Below are 22,702 nucleotides of genomic sequence, written 5' to 3' on the forward strand. Positions count from 1 at the left end.
CATCACAACATGATGAAGACTGAATAGGGGAGAGGTAACTCATTGAGATCTCACTCTGCAAATAAGTCTCCTGTTGGAGCAGGCTACATAAACAATTTCTCAGAAACTTATTACATCTGCATGAGTCAGAATTGGCTTGGAAGCAGGAAAAAAAGGTAAAAGTTCACTGAATCCTAATTGGCAACAAACATTTGATCAGCCTCAGAACTAGTATCATAACTACAGTAATATAAACGACGCTGGCTTTCCTATAAAGTATGTAACGAGATATTAAATAACTTCTACTGCTGATTTTAATTTAGCTGGATGCTGTAAAATGATGCCAAAGTAAGGAAAAAAAAACCACAACCAAAAACCAAAACAACCCAGAAGACCAGTTTCCATCAGTGTCAGTAACCAAGGACATGAAAGAGTTTAATAATTATACTTAGTCCAGACATACATTATGCTGTTAGTTGTCCAACCAGCAACACCTAATTGAACTAAAATTATTCGTTCTGCATACCTAATTAGAAGGCACAATCTCAAGGCTGTGATATAATCAGTCACTCAACGTCAGGCTTTCATATGAGACACAGCGGATGACAGCCACTTGTGCACGGAACGGAGGAAATGCCAGCGCTAGAATTGCAGCTTTCGTTTCCAGCAGACACTACTGTTTATGATAACCTTGATCTTTTTGCCATGAATTTACAGATCCCACTACTGTGCACAGACATCACACACGAGATCTATCAGAAAACATTACCCAGTATAGCTCTTGGCAACACCAACTCTGCTATGTCGACCAGCCAAAACAGGGCTCTAAACCAGAACAATTTGGATCATATGTTTGGCTAATTATGCACAAGAAGACGATGTAAACAACCTCCATTAAGATTATTATGCATGAGTTCATGTTTTTGCACAATTCACAAATTACCTATAACCGGTCTTTTCAGACAAATAGTGCTGGAACAATAAAGCTGACATTTTGTGCCGAAGACTATGACTTCATTGTGGTTTTCAGATAAATTACCCTTAGATTTATGGTCTTATTAACCCATGACCCTGAAAAATGTCTGATGAAACTTGTTTGTCATCCTACTCTGGTCGCTGAAAACAGTCATTTTCTTGATCCAGATGAGTCAGTGTGGAAACGACATGGCTCTGAACTGAATCCCTAACAAGGTGGTCTGAACAAAAATCCAGCCTCAACTGTTTACAGGCATGGATGTCCCTGTTTTGCCTAGGAGAAAACCTGTCTCAGGAGGATGAGCATGTGGGATATCTTTCCTTTACCGATTAAAAATGAATCATACACAAAACGGGAACGTTAAAAATGACAAGACTTCTAGAATGCATTTGTTCAGCAGTATCCTCGATCCCCTCAAGCTCATGATGCTCCTGCAGAGCAATGCATGGAGAGTCTGCAGGGCCAGGATGGACACACAGGGCTCCTCTGCAAGCAGCATCTCCATACCCTGGACAAACACAGTGCCAAAGGCACAAAGCTGTGGCCTGGCCCTGGGGCTTAGATCACAATAAGCATGTTGCTTTGTGATACCATTCCCTTTTTAAACTGTTCAATCCCCAGCGTTTCTGGCTTCACTCCTAACCATATGCTTGTTTGGGGTTTTCTGTTGAAAAAAGGAAGCGACTGCACTCAATTTCTCAGTACCTTTGGGGTTTTTTAACAGTGCATAATCAGATCAGGGCAGACCCGTGATTTTTCAAATTAACCGTATTATTATTTTGATACTATTTTCTTCTGGATTTTTAGGTAACAGGAAAGCATTTCTAACTCCATGTTACTCTGCAAATTGCTTTACTTTGTACCTGCTAAGCACTGGCCCACTGTTCGACACTAGAAAGAATAAATCTGATATTAAGAGATTGCCTGTTTTTCTACAGTATCTCCTGCAGAGCTAGAAGAAGTGCCTCCCTGGGATGAGAGCAGCACAGGCTAAGTATGTAGTTTCAGCCAGCACCACAGACATCTTTGTTGGAGGAGAGCATCAGTCAGCTGGCTTCTTCCATTGACTGGGCTCGTACACATGCAGAAAGCCTTGACTAACATGTTAGATGTGTAAACCCCTAAATGACCTTCGTGTGTCTCTTCAAAATAGTTTTGAAGGACTGCCAGGTTCACCAGCCTTGCATCATTTCCAAAATGGTATTCAGAGCCTTTGCTTAAATTGGTAGTGGAGTAAGAGCACCTTGTTCCAGCTGCTCTCTTCACATCTAAATGGCTTTAAAAAGATAATTTGAGGATTTCTGCAGAAATCTCACCCATCTTCCAAAAGTGGCCATCAAGAGGGACACAGCTGCTGTAGTACTGAGTGCCCAGTGGACTAGAGGGTAGAGCAAAAGTCCAGATGGACCCAACAAAACCTTGGTGTTAACCCAAAACTAACCCACACCTCCACGAGCTGCTGCTACCATCGAGTCAGAACAAGTGTGTGTTTTCCTGCGAATGTGTTCAGGCATTTGACTTTCAAATCCAGCTTGCTCAGGGGATCCTGCTCTATGTAAAACTGCACCTAGACCCTGAACATAATGTTTGCTAGTGGCATCCGTGTTCTCCTTGACTATGACATTCATAGCCTTTAACTACAGGTATTTTAGAATTATATTAATGTCTCCTATATTATGTAAGGCAGATTAGAGTTCTGTTCCATTTAATCTTGCTCATCCATCATTTATTTAACTTTGCACATTGTCATTCAAAGCAAGTGTTTTAAAATCAAGGTTCCATTAAACCTATTCAATTATCTGTTGTTCTGGGTAACTGTTATCACCAGGTGCAATAGCTTTTAATAAGTGAAACAGAACACTATGAAAATAAAAATACTATTGTTAACCTTGGAGCATCCCCAGGCCCTCGTTTTAAAGCAGCTCAGGCGTTAATCCTACAACTTATAAATAAATGATTATTTAAAAAAAGACTAGGAAAAGTTGTAGAAACAGACAACTAAGCAATGTCTTCCATCATTGATTTTGCTTTTTTAAGCAGGTAGGTCTTTTTTCCATGCAGCACACAGAATGGCTTTGATGTTTTATGTAATGCTGTCGCTCACTGAAAGGTAACTTGGAGTTCAGCATGAAATGCAGACTGCACGGAGGGTCTAACCTCACAGCCCCTGCACTTCTATTTATGAAATACTTTGTATTTAAGAGTATTAATACTGCTTGAAAACTATGTTCAGAAGACACACAATTGTGGTGACTCAGACTTAATCACTTTGTAATTAGATGTGGGTTTAGTAACTTCAAAGTAAGGGGAAATATTGGTCTATTTCCGTACTATTCTTACTCTACGTCGTGCTTGTAAAAACTTCAAAGTGATTAAAAAAACAGTCTGATTTCATACATAATTAGTTATGGAACTGATACTTCCAAACAGAAGCCTAAGACAATAGCAACCCACTTTCTAGCATTTGGCAAGGAACAAAACAAGGCAGAGAGAACAGCAGGAATTAACTGATGGCGTAAATCGCCCCCCTGCTTTCCAGAGGGGGAAAGCTTGGGATCAGGCAAACCATGTGGGCTGCACATCTTTAGACTTCTCGTTTGTGCCAGGAAGTTAGCAAGGAGCTCTTGTGGACTGAAACATATGAAATGGTCAGAGGTAGGTGGCTAGATCCAGAAACATGTTTGAAACGTGGACGTGCAGGAAAGTAACACACTTCGAGGGAAGATGCTCTCAGCTCAACTCTCCAGAGGCCAAGGGTACCTGGTACAGCATCACACAAAACAGCTAATAACGTGGAAAAATTGCAAGACTGCCTTGTGAAATTTCAGGATGCTTACAGTCATTAATTTTGTCCCTGCAGATACATTAACCCAGACTTCCTTGTTACCCTCTTTTTCCCTAACACTGTCCAATACCACATCACCCAAGTAGCCCAAACTGCTCTTCCATGGACAGCAGTGCTTGCCATCATCTCAGCAGTTCTCTGGTGCAAGAACCAATGCAAACTGCTATTAAGGTATATTTTTTTCTGTTGTTCTGCATCGTAGTGCAGAGAACCAAAAAATGCTTTTGAAAAGATGTAAATATAAGATTAGATGAATTACTGGCAATATGAACAAGAAACGTATGCAGGTATTGACTAACCTTATTGCTCAAAGTAATTATTGAAGGCTACAGTGAGGAAACTGCAGTCTCCCAGATACCTTCAATCATATCTCATTTGGCCTACAGCCAGATCAGCCTGCAAGAATCTTTTGAGTCATACAATCTTATAAAAAACAATTTTGTTTCATGATGATGATGAATCTGTTCTCTGACCTACCTCATTATTTGCTTGCTTTGAGAAGACCCAGATCAGACAGCTTCAGATTTATCCACACATTTTCAGCATTTTGTTAATCATTTTATTGCTTTATCAACATTCCCATATTGGACAATTACCTCTGTCTGAAGAACACTTGCCAATTGTCAATACTTGGGAGGCCGGGCATTGCGATACATCTAATTAGGGGAACAGCACTTCTGCTGTTCTATCAGAATGTAATAATCAGCTGTAAGACAGCAGGAAAAAAACAAGTGGAAAACAGAATGAAACGCCTTGTGTTCTCACCCCTGGGAAATCATGCCAGACCAATAGCACATCATTCCTTGTTGGAGCAGGGAAACACACTTGTCCTCACCTACCCAGCGTGCGGCAGTCAGTGAAATGTCCCTGCACAAGTTACTGCTCAGAGGTGGAGCAGCTGAGGATTAACAACAGGAACCAGCTCCGTGGGGATCACTAGCAGGCTGTGCTGAAATGAGACTTCTCAGAGCAAGGACATTATCAGTGATGACAATCCTGTTCATGGTGGCCATTAAGGATCCTGGTCCACGAAGCAGCTGGGATGGTCAAGGAACATGGCAGGCTCCCGCTGAAGGCAATAGCTGTCTTACAGAGGAAGGCATAATACCAAATTATGTAAAACTGCAAAGTACTACTTGTTTTAAAACCTTGAAATGCTCAGCCTGAGAGTCAGAGAGCAGGTGGTGGTATCAGAAGGACTAACACAGCTGAAGAGCAAGAGTGCATCGCACAGAGACACGGCTCGCCGCTGCTCTGCACCGGGCTCTAGTCGCTGCCCCAGCGCCCTGGGAAGGGAAGCACTAAGAAACGTGTTTCATCTCCTGAAGAATCAAGATTTGAAAAAAAAAATAAAAATAAAAAGTGTAATCAATGGTGCAATTTGCTTCTAATTCAGAAACTTTTGAGGTCTCCTGCTGTGAAATAGTTTATAATGAAGCAATTTCTCCCACCATGCTGAAGAGGACAGACGTATGAGCCAGGAACAAATCGAAAGCCACTCCACCAGAATTATCCCTCTTGAAGAGCCATCAGTATTGCTGCTGAAGTGCCTTCAGTGCATGTGACTTAGCATTTATTACCCATGTTGATGCTGAGCTAAGGAGCCCTGCACAGGTCGGTGCAACGCCGGCTCATCTCTGCTGCCCGTGCCGAGCCTGGGGGCCCAGGTGGCATCTGAGCTCCTCTGTGCAAGCAGATGTGCAGGACATGGAGTACGAGATGCTCCCATTTGCCTCCCAGAAAAACTTCACATCTAAATAATCAAGCACTAAAGGAAAAAAGGGGGTTTGGAACACCAGCTGCTGAAGCCCATGTCTGCAAGGCCTCTGCCCCACAGGGAGCACCAGCAAAGGCTCAGCTGGTGCAAAGGGCTTAGTCCGCATGGGGTGACAGCAATTCCTGCACCAAGCCGGGAGGCCTTGCAGTGACCTGCCTCTGGTCACCAAACACCAAGCCAGGATTCCCTCGGCTCAGCAGGGACCACTGGAGCACGGGGGTGAGCAGGAGCAGTGGCACAGCCAGCTGCCAGGACAGGCACGCAGGGACGGGGCTGCCAGTCCTGCCCAGTGCTGGCAAGGATCAGCCGGGGCAGCTTCTGGACCACAGCATTGTGACGAGGCAAGCTGAGCACTCACCCTAATGAGCTACCAATTACATGAACAAACCGCATTAATTTTAATACTCTCCCATTTGTGCCAGAGCCATTATGCTTTCGCACTCCGTTTACCTTACGGTGTCCACTGAGACTAACAGCAGCTTATTCCTAAAGCAGTAGCATCTCCATACCCCCATGAGCTGGAGGACCAAAGCTCAGGCAGGAGCTTGCTGAGACCCAGACGCAACACAGGGGATGCACGAGAGGGTGGACAGGCACCCTGCTCACTGCCACCGCCGGATTTCCCCAGGGCAGGAGCAGTGTTTGGCAGACGGGAGGCAATATTTTTGCATCCAAAACCATCCCAATGCCTTCGTAACTGGAGGGTGGCTGATGGACCTGAGCAGGATCCCCAGTGGCAGCACGCTGGGCTGGGCAGAGCCAGCCCTGGGCCCCTCCATGCAGGGCCACCCAGCCCTTGTGGAAGCACACGTCTGGTAGAGAAGGTCTGCTCATCAGAAACTGGGGGTTTCACGAGGGAAAAAAACCAAAACACCACCACCACCACCCACCCCCCGAAAAAAAACCCACAAAAAACCCACCCAAAAAACCCCACCCAGGTGTCATTTTTCACTCTTTCCCATTGAATTTTTCAACTGAAAGTACCACAATTTTCGAAGAAGGCTAAAAAGAAAAAAAAAAAGCATAGTACATAAACAGAAATTAATAGAAATACATCCACAGAGTTTAAGCATAAAAAAGATTTTATAAATATCTATGGAAAAATTACTGCTATTTCGGATCAGCTGTGGAGTCAGCAGTGAGCAACGGATTCGGATTTTGTTGAGCATCCACTCCTCTAGAAATGCTTCCCAGGATAGAAAGCAAAGCTCCCAGACTTCTGAGCACATTCAAAATTTTGCCCGTGGAAATCTACCCACTAAACCGATCTCTTCTTCTTTCAGACAGAGCAGTCCCAAGAAAAAACAACAGCACTGCAGACACTTCAGAAAAGTGTCAGAAAATAAAAAGAAACCAAAAAATAATTAAAAATAAAGTTAGCAGGTCTTTAATACTACATGCTAAATATAGCAGCTAAATATAGCATCATTAGACCAGTATTTTAGTCTTCAGCAAGCTTGTTTCAACAATTTGTTTTCTATTTAGCATCCACCTGAAATTACTCGGTATCTTGATTTTTTGAAACAAAAACAAATAGTAAATTTTTATCTGTTTGAAGAAGCCTAAATCATGGTGGGCTGAATGCAGAAAAGGAGAGTGATACCAGAGAATGATGTAAAACCTAATTAAAGATCTTTGGCTGCCTCAGAATTCAAAACCAATTAAAAACCTCTTTTTGCCTAGAAAAGCCCCAGAAGAAATTCCTAAATCTTAATTTGCTTCTGTCCTTATCTCCATTGTGACAGGTCTCTGAAGCCTCTTCTGCCAAGCCAGGACTACAAAAGAGAAGCGAGCAGCGGCACGGAGGGTCTGCCTCCCGCTCCCCGGGCAGAGCTGGCTGGACCATGATCTTTAATTATGGAGCACGATCGGATGCTCTATCCGAGAAAGGGCTTCTAAAACTCTATTTAAAATTTGATACGCGAGCCTCAGTACCTTGCTGCTAGAGTACAGCTCTCAGGAAGGATGGAGGATGATGCTCAGCCCCAGACACACCTTGAACCCACCTACTCCTGCCAGCAGCTCCAGCTGCTCCCAGATCAAGCTTCAGAGGGTCTCGATGGCCTGAGACCTCTGATCCACGTGCTACATGCTCGGGAGGCCAGCTGCTGGGCTGGGGGGGCACGCAGTGGGCAGGTCGTGTCTCCCCAGTGGTAGAACGGGGAGCAGAGCTGAGCCCACCGGTTACCTCTGGGCTCTGCAGCTGCCGTGGCTGTGAATCTCAAACCCCAGGTCGTAATGAGACTGTCATACACAACAAAAAGTGGTATTAAAGGAAATTAATAAATGTCAAAATCTGTGTAAAAAACCCTATAGTTCTCATTACTCGCATGCAGCATGACACCCCCAGAATTCTAATTTCCAATTTCATCTTTGGCTGACCACAGATAGGAATTCATTCAAATAGCAAGGAAGGAATTAAGCATTAATTTAACAAAAAGGAAAGGCTACTGAAGGATTAGATTAGATTCTTAAATTAAATATAAACCTGTAAAAAGGCTTTCTTAGTGCTCCCAGCCTGTCTGCCTGGTAATTCTCTGCAGTAATAAAACAAAATGGTATCAAGTCTCTGGCAAAGTGCTGAAGCACTACCCGGAAGCAGCAGGACCGAAGTGTGCTGATCTTTATAATGACTTTTTGGTGTTTTTTGTAGTGGTTTTTTTTTTTATTTTATTTTCTCCTGCACATCTTCCCCTTTTTCTGAATGCTCCCTTACTCCTGTTACTGCTCTCCTTTTTCCTTCACCTCTCCTTCATGTCTCCTTTAGACCTCTAACACGCTCTGTATTTTCCTTCCCACCAAGCCAGCCTCTGTGTTCCCTGCCTCCGCTGAGCCCCACGGCCAGCTCTCCCCACTGCAGGCAGCTGGTGACCCTGCTCACACCGTCCCTCTCACAAGCTCTTGTCTTCTCAGCTGGAGCAGGGGAATACACATTTTCCTAGCAAAACCCTACGAGATGACGGATGACTGACCACTGCACTTTTCCCCCTGGAGATCCCACAGGCGATGCTTGAGCTGGCAGCTTGCTGGATTTTCTTGTTTTAGTGTATACCCATGAGTTTCCCAAAGAGCAGCTTGGGCAGTGCAGGTCCTTCCATCATTTTTCCTGCTCAAGCCCCAGGCTCCATCCAAGTCACCAGCTGCAGGGAAGCAGCCTGAGCCTGTTCTGACACAGGGAAGCACCGTAGCGCTGGTATTTACCAGCGATTAACATAGAGCAAACTTTCACCTTGAGAAAATACTGACATTGTTTAAAACTTGTGCTCCGGGTGACTTTGCTCCATTTGCCTGTGCAGACCAGGACGGCAGCCGTGATGGCTGCTGTGAGCATGGCACCCAGCGGGGCTCCGCTTTCTTCTCACTCCAGCCCCAGGGCTCTTGTTCCCCACAGGCAGGGCTGTGCACTCTCCCCTCCACCCTTCAGGTCTGCAGCTCCTAAAATTACTTATGCGTTTGGTCACGCAGCTCAAAACCCTCAAAAAAAGCTGCTTTCTCCCGCTGGAAATGCCCGCGTTTGCTCAAGTACCTTCCCCTCATCCTGGTTTTGCAGCATGGGAAGGGGCTGTCGGGGACCGCCTTGCCAGTGCCCACCAAAGCAATGCCTGCACGGCCTCAGCACAGGGTGGTGACCCCCAGATTCCCTGCAAGCTGCTGCTCAAAGGAGGGAGGATGGCAGGAGGGGGCGGCAGCTGTAGCACAGGGGGACACAGGGGAACACGAGCACCAGGGCCCAGAGATCCCAGCCCTGTAACCCATCTTGAGCAGCTAAAAATCTCTGCAAAGAACCAGATAGCAACCTGGGCTCTTCCCCTACACACAAGGAAGAGGGTTTTCTCCTCCTGCAGAGGTCCACAGCCCCTGCCATTGTCAGGAACACGCACATGGGGCTCACCATGCATGGGACCTCGGTGCACGTGTGAGCTCAGCATGGCATGGAGACACAGCACGCCAGCGGGTGCGGGCTGGGGCCCCTCCACATAGAGCCCGTGCAGCTGCAGAAATTTGCTGGGCAGGTGCTGCTGTCTCAGGTCCCAGTCACTGAGCCAGAGGCAGCGACGTGTTGGCCATCAGCAACTGTTTTGCTCACACATAGGTGTCATGCACAGAGATGAGCGATGAAAGCTGGAAAACCTACCTGCCCTGGGAACCAGCTTTAATTGCAGCATCTTCCCCCCAGGACGTGGGCCTTGGAGGGCAAAGCTTCTCCTCCTTGGAGATCAGCTGTGGCCCTGAGCTCTCACCCTCTGGCATGCTGGGCAATGTGCTCCAGGGCTCCGGTGGTCCTTTTGCATCAGGTGGGCGCACTTGTCATCATTTCACATTTGCAAGCAGCCCTCAAGGATCATTTCTACAAACCAGGGCGATGAGTCATCTGATCAGTTTTGCTTACCATGTCGGTGAGCTTTGCTGCTGCACTCCTTCCGTTTAGAAGCCAGCTTTAATTTGGGGAAAGCAGCTTTAATCCTGCTGGAGGAGAAAAGCTATCAGGAGTTCATTTAGTGCAGTTCGGCGGGAGCGCTGCATGTCAGTTCTCACGCCATCAGATGCTTAGTAAAAGGCAACTTCAATTGGGAATTAACCCATTTTGCAGTTACTGCTAAACCTCTGGGTTTAATTATTTTAGAGAAAGTATTTTAATCCCTATTCCTGGTCTTTCCCAGGCTGAGAGATCTCGCAGCCTCAAACCAGGTTCCTTTCTACTATGGCAACTTAAGGACCTTCTCAAAGGTACATGGGATCCAGAGCTCAAGGGACCCTAGACCATGACACGCACCCAGGCATCCCAAGATCATCACCCTCAAGGGCTCTTCTACACATAGAAATAGGCTCTTCTTTTCCCACCCCCCCTTCTCTCCATTGGTACAGCTAAACTTTATTTTCCTTTATACCAAGCCATTATTCCAGAACAACAAGCTGCCCTGAGAGAAGCATGGAGAGGAACTGTCTAGAGGCTTGTGTATTGTAAGGTCACAGCAGGCTTTCCCTGACGTAAGTCACTAATAGCATGGCTAGACACAGTAAATGACATAAAAGTCTAGAGTGGACAATTAAATATAATTTCAAAGTGATACTTATCCTACTTGGAAAAAGCATTGGATTTACAATGTCTAATCCTTTGCAAAATGTCTGTATATTAAACAGCAATATTTAATGCGACCACATATCCTCTTGGTGATCTCATTAGTCTATCCCCTTGCTAAAAATACTCTTGGTTTGTCTCTGGGAATACAGTAATTCTCATTAGAAAATCATGGTTAGTCTTATCTAATACAACAGCACAGACTAATATACATGGAAAATACATCAAAGAAGCTAAACGATGGCTCGACGTCTTTAAGGGGTAAAAATAGTCAAAGCAATCAGTTATTTTCTTGTGAGAATATAGCAGAAAAAAACCCTCCCAACCACTACATGCAAAAGCTTGCAATAATCTTGTGCATTTATCAATTAGACCATACACCTCACCGTGCCCAGACCATGCATATACCCACAGCTACACCCTTTCATTCCCTTTATGGCACCTCTTGGAGGTCCTTGATACAAGCCATACCAACCCAGCAGGGCTGTGTGCCAGCTGGAAACACCACCTCACTGAAGCGCTCTACATCTATGCCAGGCTCATTTTGGTTTCTCATGTCGCAGCTTTCCAACATCTCTTCATCACAGGAACTTGGCCCCCTGTAATTTTACAGGCAGTTCCTTGCTGAATTTCTCCAAATGGGGTGTTGCTTTCATGTCAGCCCTGCAGAAGTACTCCAGCCTGCAGGATGCAGCCCCAGCCCTGTGTTGTCCTTTCACACAAAGGCCAAATTTGCCAAAAAAAAAAAAATAATATTAAAAATTTTAAAAAAAAATTTTGTTTTACAGAAGTGTTAAAGCAAGCAACTGGGAATTCTTAAAGAGTATACAAAGTGCCTCCCATGGATGTGCTGATCGTGGGACTGCTTTGGCCAGTTTGGGCTCAGCCACACTGCCCAAGTCAGAATCTTCTCCCTCCCTGCTCCTCAAGGTCAGTTCCCTCATTTACCAGCAATTAGGCTGTTCATTTAGAGGACTTGCAGGCAAGAGAAAGCATCTGGTTAGCTTATGAAACAGCATCAGGAAGACAAACGCACAACCACACCCACACGTTTATTTTTATTGTCATAACAAAGATCACCCATCAGGGAGGAAAGGTAATGACACTTTATGAAATACAGGACAACTCTTTGGAGGTAAAAAAAAAATAAAAATATGTAAAAATAAATCCCCAAAACCATGATGTATAGATTTTGCCTGGCAGCAGGACCCTCTTGGGATCTGGTTAGCCAGCAAATACCACTTTGTATGCAAGAACTCGTTTGCCTTCTCTGTTTCATTTAGCTTCTATATTGAGAAAATGAAGTGACCAAAGCAATTCTCATATTCTCCAGAAAGCATCCAATTTGGAGATCACCCACACAAATAGCACGGCTGAGCGAGGAGCCGCCAGCAACAAGAGGCAGCCCGAAACTGCTGGGCAGGTGAGTGCTGGCTCCTGCCCCTCTCACGGATGGAAACAGAGGCTGCCAGGCAGGAGGCTGAGCACGCCTGCAGGAGAGACGCTCCCTGCCTGGAGGAAAGCTGTGCCCCAGGAGGGTGTTGAAGCTCTCAGGTACCCGGCAGCCTTGCAAAAAGGCACGCACAAGGTCTGGATGCTTCCCTGGCCTCCACCACCCTTAGGCAGCAAAACCCTAAGGACCTATCAAACAGGCTGAAGGGTAAACAGTATTTTAAAAATCACTGCAGCTTTCATCAAACTTTCATTTTACCAGTAATGTTATCATTTTGTTTTGGTAAAAAAAGCTCCCTCGCTGCTTGGTGACAGGCACGAACAGAACTCACCCCACCCTGTGCCTGTAGCAATGCCGGGAATACACTCCAGATTTTCTTCCTGAGCCTAAAATTACTTGCAACAGCTTTTCATCAAGACATGTAAATCTGATCTGTGACTGAAACACCAACAGCTCAGCTTGTTCCACATTCACTGGAGCTGGAAGGAAACTGGACCTTAAATGACATCGCATCTTTTTCAACTGAGGGAAACCAGTTCCCCTGTTACATCCTTCTTGTTTTTCACTTTATTCAGCAGCAAACACGCAAGAACTGGTGATGGCTATCCTAAGAAGCCACTAGAAAGTTACTTTTAATTGGAACCAAAGTTATTTTTACTAAGTAAAGCTTTCTTGTGTGCCTACAGAACATATTTTCTCTCATGTTGTCCGCATTCATACTCCCAGAGTCGTCCCACTAAGCAAAACTAGTAAATGAAGCACAAAAGTATCGGGCAATTTGCAAGATCTGAGTAGGACAAACGTTGCTGGCAAAATCGCTGCTGGGGCTATACAGTTTTGAAGAACAAGTTGTCACCAAACTACTGCACTGCTTCTCAGCGTCTTCACGATGGAAAGCAAAGGTGGGAGCCTGTTGGGAGGGGGTAAAGCACTTCCTACAGGCAAGGAGGGGAAGAGAAGGGCTGAAACCGCCATGTATTTGCCACTGGAGTGCACATTTTTGCAACCAAATGTTGATGGATAAACCATTACCTATGACGGAACAAGAACTAAAAATGGAAGAAAGAATATTTAGCTATTGTTCAGGCACACTCAAATTTTTTATTCAGCCATTCAAGGTGGTTTGATTTTTTTTTGCCTTTTTTTATGAAATAATTCATCCCACTCCACCTTGACAGCTTGTTTACAATATATCTCTAGCCACAGACAGCTGACAGATGTGATGTGATGCTAGCAAGACGAAACAGCCTAAATACAGAGCAGACAGCACAGCAGAAGACAGCAACGGAACTGCAAGCTACTTCACAGGCTTTGACGTACCTACCAGTCCTGAAGCTTTCATCTGACAGTAGCGATGGGCACCAACCCCTGCAATTCCAGGCAAGGGAAGGTTCCAAAACCGACTACATTTAGGAGCTGCCCCTGTTTCTGTTGAACAATACAGGAAAAAGTAGGTGGCTTTCAGTGGCTCGACTTCCAGACAGGAACATTTTCAGCCCAGTTCCACTATTGTTAGCAGAGTTACTACAATAATTATTGCAGTTCAGCTCGTGCACTGGTGACCTTCTCCTTGATGCCACCTCTGCAGCACTATGGTAACGTCAGCGCACGTGGCAGGTACTGCAGAGTGCCACCCTGATCTGCAGGAGCAGAGGTGCCTGTGAGGAAACGCTCTCCTCCAATATTCAGAGCAGTCAGACACAAAGTCATCCATGTATTTTCCAAGCAAAGGAGTAGGGACCAGGAGGAAGAGGAAAAAAGAAATTGCCAAGTGAGTATCTCTAATATTAGTAAATTCCGATACCTGGGGTTCTCCCTTGCCAGGGTCCTGACATTGTATACTTTGCCTTCTGGATAAAAAACCAAACAAACAAACAAAAAAAACCCCTACAAAAACCAGTCAACAAGTAACACATTCGGATAAAAAGCCACTTTGCCGGTTTTTGACTGGGCCCTTACATATTATTACTGTCCAGTTCTGAAGGGCACACGAGGGTACCCGATATTCATACCTCAGCGTAACGCATCTGAGAACGTGCTGTCCAGGATCCACAGACAGTGAGGTCACATGCCTGGTCAGAGCGCTTTACTTACTAGTCTGAGTACTGTTACTGAAGGCTGTCAGATCACATGGATCAAGTCCACAGTTAGCAAGTAGACACCAACAACGAAGCACAGGGCGTACCACCTCCTGCAAGAGCAGCACAGGTAGGTTCAGGGGCTGACGGTTCACATCACACAGCAGCGATGCGCAGCACTTGGCAGAGGCATTAACCAAAAAGGACAAGCATCTCTTGGCTCAGAATACAGCTGGCTGAGATGCCACCGCACTTTTTGAGCGGTTACTCATCTGGAAGATGGGGAAGTCCCCTCACCCTGCCTGCGGCCGTGGGATACCCAGCCAGGCTGCAGCCACCTCCCACACTTGAGCAGGGATGGTTCAGAGCCAGGAAGGGGCAGCCTGGTACCATGTTGAGACATTTAATCCATACCACACCAGACTTTTAATCACTCCTGCAATGAGCCCAATTGCTTGCAGCAATTCAACAGCTGTTTTCATAAAACCACCCATGCTTCCTCATGAGGTTCTCCTATGCCTTCCGTGTGTGGTCAATACAGTCACTTGACAGCATAGTCTTTGCTGTTGACATCAAAAAGGTCTGAACCTGACCCACCATGTACCTTCAGGCAGGTCAAAAGATGTTAGAGCTTTAGAGAAAAAAAAAAAATAGTATCAATAAACAGAAAGAGAAAACAAGTACTTCAAACCTTACATGATAACCAGCATCAAAAGTACGTCATGAACTATTTGCTCCCATTTCACTCATAAGGGAAGACAGACTTCCCAGGTGGCTTCGAAAACAGGAAAAAGAAAGGTCTTCCTTTTGCAAACAGGAGAATTAGGAAAATAAAGAGGTATTGCACCTTCCTACCAAGACCCAGTCCCTGAACTCAGCTCGTGAACAGCCAGGGCCAAGGGTGCCCCTCCAAGACTCTGGCCCTGCCCTCCCCAGGTCTCCATGCGGAACCTGCTTGCGGGGCTCGGACAAACAGCAGTGCCAGTCGCTGTGAAGCTGAAGAGCCACACGGCTGGGAGGTCACATACTGCCGCAAGCTCGTGATGCTCCCGCTTCCAGGGCACTGGTTTTGCCCACTGGTTGCAACATTCAGGGCTTCTTCCAGCAGGTCCCTCCCTCCACTCCCCGTGAACGCTGTGCCAGTAAGATTTAGTAACACAGAGGTTTCCCTTGGCTGTTAGCTTTCATATTTGCATCTTACATGTTGAGCATTCCTCTGCTTAATTCTAACCCATTCCCAATGGCCTAGTAGTAAGATGAACACAGTTTAATGACTTGATACCACAAACTCAGCTCCGTGTGGGGCACGGGGAGGAGGAGAAGGCTCAGACTATTTCTGTATTCTGTAATTCAGATTCTGTAAAAAGAAAGTCCTGTAATTTTTAATTTGTTGCCAATTGATAGGCTGATTTTATACTGCTCAAAATAGTAACTGCTATTTCCCTTCAGCCAGTGGACTGTTAAGCTGGAATTTGTCCCAGCGACCATATGGCACATGTCATCTCTATCAAGTTATCTAAATTCCAGAAAGTCCACGTTTATAAGTGTATAAATATGGAAGAGGAAAATGAAATGCAATTCTTTAAGTGCATTTTTGGAGTAACCCTAAACTGCAAGATACAGCTGCTTATTGAATGGCGTGGTTTCTCCTGCCACATGGTGTTAACGGAAGAAGAAATTCATCCTAATTTGGAATAGACAGTAACAATGAGGAATGACATGGAGAACATAAGACATCTTAAAACTCTCGGACCTGATGCCTGGCTTAATGAAAATGTATGTTTACAAATAGGATGGGTTTTCTTTGAGGAGGAAGTCGGGAGACAGCAATCAGGGCTGCAGCTTTTATCTCATCAGCATCCCTAAGTACAAGATGCGCTTGGTGATGCGAGGTCTCAGCCACATTCCTGACTACTTAGCCTCTGTGTGCCCCAACATGTCTGGAATCAGACACACAAAACGTGTGAGAAATACTTCAAGCAGAAAATGGGAGGGGGAACAACCCTGACCCTCTTCAAAAATCAGTGGCTGCTGAGTATTAAATCCGAGTGATCCCATCAAGACACCCTCTTAGAGTGGCCGCTACACACAAGGGCTGCAGCTCAGGCTCGCCCTGCGCTTTGGAGAGCCCAGATCCACATTCCTCCCACGAACACCCAAGGATAACCAAAATACCCTGCTTCCACGCAGTGGGATGAAGTTGTTTTCAGGGCTCCGCTGCCTGCACAAGCCACGCTGTGAGCCTTCCTGGCCCCTGCTCAGACAGGCACCAACACCAGCCCCCCGGCACGCACAGCCCCTCACTGCCCCCGCAGCCCCCCGGTGCCACCGGCTGTCCCCAGGCTGGTGGCACAGGCACGGCACCTCAGCCTTGGCATAGACAAGCGTGCGTTGTTATTCCACAGCACGGGACAAAAGTCACAGCTCGGGGAATAACGCAGAGATTTTTGATTTTTTCTTTTCCCAGCACTGTGTCACTGCAGGCCAAATGGAAACCTCCTGGGTTATTAAACAAGATAAATTTGACAGGATCATAAATCATAAAATTGTCCCAAATTGCAGAGCTGCTGACAGCATACGCTATAATCCAGTTGGCATCTGATGCTTCCCTTTTCCTCGTTTCTTCTTGCCACAGGAAGAAACATTCCCTCCTTCAAACTCTGCAGCGAAAAGCAGCAGCAGCAATTCCAAAAAACCTCAACGATTAAAACAAAGCCTCACATTTCATGTTTGCTGCATTCAACTAAATGCAACAGAGCTGTAACAGCTAGATACAGAAACTGGCTTTAAAAAAAACCAATTAACACACCCACACCCCAAGCATATCCTCTAATATTCTCTATAATTTTAAAACATTATTCAGAATCGACTAAAGAAAAAGTGACTCAAGGGAACCAGGGCATCGTTCGTGTGATTACAGCAGAAAAGTGAGGCGTTTGTCATATATGAGCACTTAAGACATCCCATACATAGACACAGCCAAATGTTAATAGTTAATTGGATATCAACGGGCACAACCTGTCTCTGTTTTGTGGACAGACTCAGCAATTCACTTAATTGTTTTTCTTTACAGCAACAATCCTGTCATTGCCAATACCCTGAACTCCCAACAAAACATGCCTAAAGTACAGCAGCTTTCCTCCCCTTTCTAGAAACATGGACATTGATTTTTTTTTTTTTTCTTTAACTGCAATTAAGAAGCTGCTTTGATTTTCCATCCAAGTCCAGTTCTCCTGTCGCTGGTGCAGTTTCTTCAGTTACACAGGGCTGTTCCTCTGAAGCGGGGAGCACATGCACTCTCTGGGCAGACAGGGAGCCTTGCAAGCAGAGGCTGAGTAAATCTCACCAGCCAGTGCTCTACCCATCCATTAGCAAGGAATACACTTGCTATTCTATATATCTATAAATCTATACAATCTATAAAAATCTAAAAATTATTTTAAAAAAATATATAAAAATACCTACACAGGCATTATTTGCAAAAACATACCTGAAAGGGTAAAATATTCAAAACTAAACAAGCACACGCCCAAATAATTTGCATTTAAATGTCTGATCCAGGGCACGCTTGTTCCCCAAAGTAAGTTTTTTTTTTTCCCCCCAGCAGTATTTACGCAAAGGGATGAGCCCTCTTTACCGTACGTAACGCAGCACAGGAGCCTGCACCCATTACCAGGCGTTCTGTGACTCTGTAATGATATTTATTGACAGCTGTTAAAGGTTTGGGTAAGACTATGGAAAGACACACTGGCAGGCACTGCGTAAGAAACATGGGGAGGGGACTCAGGTGATCAGTGGTGTGTTTATTTCAGTGCATAAAACATGCAAGGAAAATTATTTCCACAAAGAAACCAAGCAATTTTTTTACAGTGATGTTGAACAACGGAGGTAAAGGCAAAGTTGTTAATTCAACAGAGGCCAAGTACTTTGGAACAATTCTGGATGAGGAACGCACGTTAAAATGGACCCGCTTAGATATTTTTTCCTTCATTAACTGATACTGTTCCATGAGTCAATGTTTAAAACCTGAAGTGTTCCTACAGTTCTTTTTTTCCCCACACTGTTGTGCAGACAGATGAGAGTCAACAAGCTTGCTCTCTGCTGAGACCTGGAAAACATGCCCAGCCCCTGATCCTCCCTCCTGCAATTTCCGTACAGGCACAGAAGGAAGGAGGGGCAGAATCCATGGAAGAAGCGCTGCACACCCGAGAGTCACTGTGCTTACCCGCTTCGAGAGGGCTCAGCACCTCTGGGGCACAGCCCTCCTTGAAAAGTAGACCAGGAGATTCTGGTGGTCTGTAGATGCCAGGGTAACTAAAATTTTAGGTCAGCCTTAGAGATTTGCTTCCATACACAGATCTCAGCTGGGTTTGGAAACATCGCGCGGGGCGGATGGGTGATTAGGTGTCAAGAGCACGGTCCTCATTCCACAGCTCCACAGGATCTTTAGCATGCCAGAACCATAATGTACTTTAGATGTAAAAAAAAAACCAAACACCTCAAAGCTCAGATTTATTTTGGAACTCAGTCAACAGGCAGCATGGAAGACAGCAGGGGTGCTTTTATGCTTGCCCAGAGAAAACAAGACACCAGTCAGGGCAGAATGCTGTGGTCTAAGGCAAAACACAGCAGCAGGCCAGCCCAGAGTGCAAGCAGGTAGGAACAACTGAGCTCTGGTTCACCTAAGCCAACCATACATTATTAAAAAAAAAAAAAAAAAAAAAAAAAAAGCTGTGGGAGCTCAACGTCCAAAGGAGCCTCTGAACCATGCCAACAAACCCTTAAAAAATGCTTTCCTGCTTAGAATTGTAATTTTATTCCTCAAGTTTAATTGCTTTATGTATGTTTCCAATACCAAACACATTTTCGTCTAAGATGTTTTCACATTGCAAACTGAATTCTTCTAAATGCTTAGGAAACAGAGCCCTGGACAGAAAACATTTTAATGAATACGTGGATAGCCTGACAGCACGTAGCTCAAAAGAACCAACGGAACCTTTCACTCCCACTACAGATTCAGGGAAGCATTCCTCATTTCATGAATAACAAGTGAGAAACCCAAACAGCAGCAGCAAACACTCCCAAGGATGAGGGGGAAAAAAACAGCATTCAAGAGCCAAAATAATACACGGAGGAGGAGACAATCCCCATTCCAAATCATCCCTTCTGGAATGTCAACCATGCATGGCTCCTGCTGTAGCACCGCTCCCAGATTACTGGGCTGCATTTTCTACAAATCACCTAGTCATTAAATAATTCTGGAGGATTCCCGCGCATCACTGATGCTGGAATCCCTGAAAAAACTAGACACGTCTTACTGAGTAGCATACATTGTGGAACAAATCCCATCTAGGGGATCAGCAGGTCCAACAGAGCCGGCCATCAAAAGATAAAGCCTATGGACTGAAAAAAGAAGTTCACTTGATGTGTAAAAGACTGGCAACAGAAACATGGGAAGTAGTGTCAAGTCAGTCAAGTCACCCTAGTTCCCTACCTTGTTCTCAATACCGCAATCACCTTTTCACAGCTGAATGGGTCCTGCAACACCCACGGGACCAAAAAATTTATCATTAAGCAAAGCACACATAACTTTGCATTTTAAGACTTTTTTTTTTTTCCTGACCACATCTGTACACAAAGAACTATCATCTCCAGTTTAACTAAAATACGAAAGAGAAAAAATAGCTTGTAAGCTACGTATGTTGTGCAAGTAAAGAACACTTCCACAGAGCATGGAAAGCATGAAGTGCTACATAAAAGAGCTTGACTCACCCTCCAGATCTCTGGGTAACCTATACGCACAACCTAAAACACCATGTAAGGTGCAAGCCAGGAGGAAATGGGACACGCGTTACTCCAACACACAGGCACCGCTTACTAGGTTAAAACTGCTTATCTATTTCCAGGTATGCACAAGCTGAATGATGATTACATTTATCAAAAGCAGGTTACATACCAGCAGCGGGCTATTTTCTCCTTTGACATGAGGAGCATGCCACTAGGAAAGCTTCAGCTTTATCGATTCCAATTAGGAACAGAGGAAGTGACAAAGACGTCAGCTACAAAAGGGAAGAATTAAAAAACTAGCAACCAGCAGTGTCAGACACCAACACAAAGATGATGTAATTACCAGCTGGAAGATAAATTAAGAAGGAACAATTCTAGTAGGTAGAATGACATTTGCAAAAAAAAATTAAAAAATATCCTTTGATCTTTCCAGATCAGATAATCCCCAAATCTTCAGCTACAAACTTCTCCAGACATTTGTACTGCACTCACTGCTGTGGCATCAAATTATTTTTTGATGTCCAACCAGTCAGCAGATTAAGACTGTAAGCTTTTGGGGAGAAATTTATTTATCTGTATGCAAACTGCCCTAAGCCAAGATTTCCATTATTCCGCTAAAGAATCAGACTATTGGTTTGAGCTTGACTGTTACTAAAAAGCTACTCCTTGAAGAAACAGAATGGGCAGTTTGAAAAGAGCGCTGAGGTATGAGAAAACAACTCTCTTTTTTTTTTTTTTTTTTTTGTCCTGGGAATAGGTTAAGACTCACAGTGATTCTTCAGCACACGGCAACTCTAGAGCCACAGGTCAGGCCACCAGCTGCCTTCTGCTGCTGTTCCAGTTCTCACCCCTTCATGCCAACTCCATTATCCGAAGAACACAAAGACTGCAAATGCCCCAAGGTAGGTTGGATTCTACCATGAACTACCTTCCCTGGGCCAGACTCTTACACTTTATACAACTTTCTAGGGGAAGGGGAACCACAGAAAACCGGGCATTTGCAGATCACCGGCTCTTCGATGTGAACAGGGCAAAAAACTTCAAATAACCTGAGTTTTCCCAGGTTTTCTTCCCCATCATACTTGTCCTATTTCAAAACACAGCACAAGGGAAGTGTCATCCCAAATGTCTCATCTTTCAGTTTCTCTGTAGGGATATCAGCCGGGCCTTGTGATAAGTTAAATACAGAAGTGAGCATTTTTGACATTTGTTGCTAATTGGGCACCAAAAAAAAGCAACGTCCAAATGAATTCTGAGACTGGAGCGTGGGTCTGCGGTCACTGGGAGAGGGCAGGCAGCTCCAGCAGCAATCCCAGCTAGCACACTAATGTAGTCTTATTTGCTCTCATGACAAATATAGACTAAGTGCTTTTTATCCAGGTGCTTTTCTCATTTAGCTACCATAACTGCAAAATGAAAGAATTCAAGATGTATGAAAAAACCAGGGCTGCTTATCATCAGGACAGATCATAAAGGCAGCCCACTGAAAACAGGGATTGAATATCTGCTGTATCTACACGTACACCTACAGTGGTGGATTCAGAGATGGAAAGAGTTTCTTATGCTATGGTTAAGAAAGATGTAATAAGCATCAAGTCATTTTACACTGCATTAACAGAAGAATTTTGCAGGTTTTGGCAAATCCTTGAGGTTTGCTTTTCAATCCTGGTAAGCAGGTGTTAACTAATGTCATTATGAACACCTTAATCTGGAGAGAGATAGAAGAAAAAAAAACCTCAAAGATTAATTTGATTGATGCACTACATTTAATCCACTATGCTGTGTCCAACACTGATAACAAAATTACGTTCAAAAATAATTCTTCCATTTCAAGTACAATAGATAATGATACACTAAAAAAAAAAAATAAAAATCTCTCTACATCGTGGCCATATACCAGCTCCTGGGCTACTCTCAAGGCCCGTCAGACACAGAACTTTGACATCTTGACTTCCAACCATCTCATAATGGTTAGAACCCACCCTAAGCTTCTTCTGAATTGAGAATATCAGCAGGATACCTGCTTTTAAACAGGGTGCCTCCTCAACTCCAGCACACAAACAGCAGGATATATTTACATTATCCAAAAGGTGTTACAACTACTTCAACTACTTTTCCGTTTAATTAATAAATATGGATTTCAAGGGACTTAAATTTAAGCAGGCTCTAAAATCTGGTCTCCGAGCTGGAAAAAAAATATATTAGTAGCATGTGACGCTTAAATGACTGGCACATACTTTAACGACAGAGCAACCTTTTCCTATGTGGTGCTTTGCACAGCATTAGAAGAGTATTCTTAAGGTGATGAGTCAGTTCATCTTCACTGGCTACTTTCCAAGAGTATCCACTGGTGCCACTATTCCACCTATAACAACCTTGCACAGCTACATGGAATTCAGGTATTTTTTTAAAGAGGAAGAATTGCTTTTGGTTTTAACCAAAACAGTTATGTAGCCTAAAGCTTACACATACATCTTGGTAGTGATCATTACTAGTAAATGCAATAAATTACCAGTATATGCAATAAATTACTAGTAAACTGCATAAAGAATAAATATCAGTACTTCCAAAAGTGACACCATAGTAATGTGCTGCTTGATGCATCAATCAGGGACAAAATACAAACAGCACACTCCCAGCAAAAGTCTGTTCGGCTTTACATGGTTATTGCTAACAGGTAGCGCAACCAAATAAGCTAACTGGTTTAAAGACTTCCCCAGACAATGC

Source organism: Falco peregrinus, chromosome 13 (assembly GCF_023634155.1).
Source record: "Falco peregrinus isolate bFalPer1 chromosome 13, bFalPer1.pri, whole genome shotgun sequence".
Taxonomy (NCBI): Eukaryota; Metazoa; Chordata; class Aves; order Falconiformes; family Falconidae; genus Falco; species Falco peregrinus.